The following is a 5,111-nucleotide window of genomic DNA, read 5'->3' as shown; positions in this document are numbered from 1 at the left end:
TAATGAGTAAGGGTTCTCCAATATAAAATATTTCCACACGGATAAAGTTTGTCTTTTTACGCAATTTGTAAGTGGAAAGCTATTCCTCGCCACTTACCCTTTCCTTTGTAGAAGGAGACCATTTTCGCACTGAAATCTGCCAAACACCAAAATATTGAACAGGATTAAAAACAGCAGTGGCAGTGATTATGTACGGGTGATATATTACGATTACAACAGACTCTTTTACTTACCGGTACCTTTGGCTTAATTTTCAGAATTTCTGACTCGTGAACAATCAAAACAGTGACTAAAGCTAAGAAGAAACATGTAACGATGGCAGTCTTGAGTTTACACGGGGCCATACAATTGTATTTTCTGCAAAATAAACACAAGGAAAAAAATAATAGTCATTTTTTAAAGAGAAACCAAGAAGATGGACCGGAAACATCAAAGCTGCTATTAGTGGCATTCTAATATTAAAACATAGCCAGCGGAGGCGCGCAATCAAATTCAGTATACGTGAGCGTGCAAAAAACCAATAGTGAACGCTGATAGCGTGAGTACCGTTTATTTGAAACTTAGCCTGGTGGACCCGGCGTTTATACTTGACTCCTGTAGCTTATTCCAGCCGGTTTTCATTAATCATTTTTGACAAACATGTATCTTGCTAATACACCTACAGCTTATTATCACACATGAAAAAAAAAAAATACCTGAGGGGCCTATTTTCAACTCCACCTTGGAGACCCGGCGTTTATTCGGTACTCGGCGTTTAATTGAGAAAATACGCTAAATCGCTTCGCAATTTTTTTTCTCTTGCCTGAGTTTTTGGCGCGGGTTTAGATCTACATTTCCACCCGACCAGCAATGTTATAGAGCGGTTTTCACTTGAGTGTCAAAAGTAATTTGCGTTTGCTTTGGTTTTGCGTTCACTACGCTTAGTGATTGGTTTAAAAATTTCGCGCCACTTTCTCGGCCAATCAGGAGTAAAACCAAAACCAATTGTGACTCGCTCGCGCACGTTTTCCCGCGCTTCGTGCCAACTACATGTATTTGCTTCGAGTTTTGATTGGTTCACTTGATTGTCTGTGTCCTTTGTGATTGGCCAGAGTAATTACTTTGGTTTTGGTTTTACGACACTCAATTGAAAACTGCTCTAAGCAATTGGTTCATACTTTTAGCTTAACACTATCGAGTTATGGTGCACGCGGAAGTTTGGAAAGCACTCAAGATGCTAGAGTTGCTCTCGGCTATCGGCTTGAGTAACTCTTAAGCCTGGTTTCCAAAAGCGACGCAAGCACAAGTGCAAGCACAAGTGCAAGCACAAGCGCAAGCACAAGCGCGATCACGCAAAAGGTCAAATTTTGACCCTTGTGCTTGTGCTTGCCGCAAGCACAAGCACAAGCATCAAAGTGCAATCCGCTTGTGCTTTTGCTTGCGTCAAAGCCATTTTCACTGCAAAGTAAAACCAGGCTTTACGCTTCTTTCGTGTTCTCCAAATTTCCCGCGTGCACTGTAAGTTGATAGTGCACACTAAAAGCCACGATTTTATAATTCTAACGGAAGTAAGTAGACAACAGTCGTATTCTATTGGAAATCCGCGAATCTGATTGGTTTTCCCATTGTTTGCGAATTAACAATTAGACGGCAAGCTCGACTGTTTAAACAGTGGAGTGTTTCTGTTGAGGAACTAATGATAGCTGCCAAAGGGATGTTTCTTGAATTTTGGCTTAATTTAAAGTACATAAAATTGTAGGTTTTGAACTGCAATCCTTTAGAGTTTCTACTAAAACAATTAGACTACTCGCCCTCGTTTTCGACAATGCGCTCATAGAAAACTAGGACTCGAGTTTGCGAGATTGTGAGTTTGCTCGGCTAATAGTCGATCACTGGCCGGTTATGTTAATTAACAATTAGACTACGAGCCCAAGTTTTCTATGAGCAAATAGTCAACGAGGCGCAGCCGAGTTGACTATCGCTCATAGAAAACGAGGGCGGGTAGTCTAATTGTTTTAGTAGAAACTCTGAAGGATTGCAGTCCAAAACCTACAATATTGTGCACTTTGAAGACAAAAATCAAGAAAATTTACCGCTTAAAGAGCTACGCGAGCGCGCGACTCTTCAAGTTTCTTTCGGCGAATAGAAATCAGTGGGAGAACCAATCAGATTCGCGGATTTCCATTAGAACACAGCTGAGTTTCTACTAATCGCTGATAGACGACAATCGCTAGCGCGTTGCTTTAAAAGGATATCACAATACATTAAGTTTAAGCTTTTGGGATAGAATTCTTTAGAGTGTCTACTAAAACAATTAGTCTCTAACGCCCTCATTTCTCTATGAACGATAGCTTTGCTTATAGAAAACTTGGGCTCGTAGTTAAGTTAATTTGCAATGCATTTTCTGTATTTTTACAGCTTGGCCATTAAACCATGATTACCATGGAAACGTTATGAGAGCAATTCGTGTATCTTAAAACTGACTTTTTAAAATGAGATTTATTTATTTTTTCATTTTTTTAACACAAAATACGTCTTTATTTGAAAACACGTATGCTGAGTTGTAGGTAGAAAATGAGTGATCTGATTATTATAATTATTATTATTATTATTATTATTATTATTATTATTGTTTAAAAACAATCCTTCTGTTTGATTTCTTTGATAATTAATGGCTCACTTAAAAGAAGATCTTGCCGATTAAAAAGATAATTTTTAATTTAGTTAGAACTAAGTTAAGTTGAATAGTCAGGCCAGTGAATATTTCATCAGTTGGCGGTAAGATTTGGCAGCTGAGAAATAAGATTTCTAGCCAACAAAAGAGTGAGTGAAAATTGGGAAAAAATGAATTAGGCGGCACCGTGTAGCAACGCGCAAGAAAGTCAACTTAAAGTTGACAACTTAAAGTTGACTTTCTTGCACGTGGCTACACTTCCATTTTCCTGTCTTCGCTTAGTGATTGGCTTAAAAATCTCGCGCCACTTTCTCAGCCAATCAGAACTAAAACCAAAACCAAATGTGACTCGCGCGCGCACGTTTTCCCGCACTTCGTGCCAGCTACATGTATTTGCTTCGAGTTTTGATTGGTTCACTGGGTTGTCTGTGTTCTTTGTGATTGGCCAGATTAATTACTTCGGCTTTGGTTTTACGACACTCAATTAAAAACTGCTCTATAAAAGGGTAAGGATTTGTACCTCGGCACGGAGCCTCGTAAAAAAAATCATTTCATAACCCCCCCCCCCCCTCCCCCCAACCCTTTCGTTGCATTGCGTGATTTACGGGACGTTGAACACAAAACCTATTAATGTCCCAGTTCCGTGATTGCTGTGTATCCTGACAGCTTGTTTGGTATGATATTAAAAACGAATATTATTGCAGCCAAAAAGACAAACAATAATTAGAGAAAAGACGCACACATGTTTGGCGTAATGTGGGGGGACACATCCCTGCGGTTGGCATACTAAGCGACTAGAGTTGCATGGCCTTTTAAAGCCTCACTTATCTCCAGTGCAGCCCCGCACTGAGATCAGAAGAGTATTGGCAGGTCAATATAAAAGCACGTGACCTCAAATACAATGACCTAATAAAGCCTCACTTATCTCCAGCACTACCGCACTGGCGAGGGACAAGAGTATTGGCAGGTCAAATTGACGGTCAAACTGAACACGTGACCTTCTAAGCCTCACCTATCTCCCCGGCACTGGGTAAGCCAGCGCCGGATCGGACAAGATATTGGCAGGTGCACAAATGAAAGGGCAGAAACAATGCCCAAAGCTTGGGGGAAGTCGCTACCATTAGACTTAACCGCCACAGATACATGCAAGGCATGTATCAAGGTACCCAACTAAACTAAGCAGGAAAACAAAGACATCGTGTTATTGCCGCCAAACATGTAACGTAATTAAATACAGTACCTAATAAACTGATTAGGGATTTGTACGTCACGCTCCATTAAATGCGTTTTACTGCTTGTGCCGTAAAACTTTCTTATTACCTTATTGTTACTTATTTTCGCGGGACTTAATTTTCGCGATTTTCAAAAACTCGCGAAATTAAAGACCCGCGAAAAAAAGGTTCTCGCGAAAAATAATGACGCGAACTTTAATACCCTAATATATAATGCAATTATGATTAATCGACGTTGCCGTCAGTTTACTACATAATTATCTTGGTACAGTCGTCAAACTAGCTCTACTTTGTTACACAAGAACATGTCAAACTGTGTTAAGTTTTGTTTCGTTATATGGTTTTGTTCAGTGTTTTTGGAAACCAGTGGAAAATGTAAATCAGTTGTGCCAAGAGAGGATGTGCCAATTTTGAGACTTACTGTTTGTTAATGCAGACCAGTATTTTGACAATCTTCGCGAAATTAAGTTCCTCTAAACATATTTTTTTGGCCACATCGCGAAATTTAAGTCCCGCGAAATATGCCAGTTCCATATTCGCGAAATTAAGTTCCCGCGAAAATAAGTAACAATAAGGTAGCTTAAAAATATGCTGGTTTGCACATATAATTTTTGAACGTTTTCATAACACTTTCACTAACTTCTGCGAGACAGCTCCATGTCAGTTGAACTTTTGTTGCTGTTCAAAAAAAAAAACGATTGGTTACATAAAGCAAGACCTTGCAAAGCTGGCATCGTGTCTTACTCTTACACAGTCGCCTTGAAATGAACTTAAGATTTGATTCAATGTATATTTACTCCCCCCTGAATGGGATGCTAGTCCATCGCAGGGCTACCCCCCAGCAGTAAATTTGCCGGTACCCATTTATACACCTGGGTGGAGAGAGGCACTGTGAGAGTAAAGTGTCTTGCCCAAGAACACAACGCAGCGCCCCGGCCAGGCCTCGAACTCGGGCCGTTCGACTCGGAGTCAAGCGCGCTAACCATTAGGCCACCGCGCCTCCCACAAAAATTTAGAAATACGTTGATAATATGATTTTGCAAGCCATTTTATAAACCGCTCTGACGAGCACCCAAAATGGCGGCGAAATATAGGCCATTTTCAACAGCATAAAAATACCCCTGCTACCTAATTGTTCGAAAATTTGAGTTTACAACCTCAAAGTATAATCAATAAACATTCACCATGCCAAGTTTCAAGGTCGAACTCGAAACGCTTCCTGCTGA

The sequence above is a fragment of the Oculina patagonica genome, chromosome 1, assembly GCF_052425735.1.
Source record: "Oculina patagonica isolate OP01 chromosome 1, crgOcupat, whole genome shotgun sequence".
Lineage (NCBI taxonomy): Eukaryota > Metazoa > Cnidaria > Anthozoa > Scleractinia > Oculinidae > Oculina > Oculina patagonica.
The sequence above is the reverse complement of the archived record's forward strand: the minus strand, read 5'-3'. Positions refer to the sequence as shown.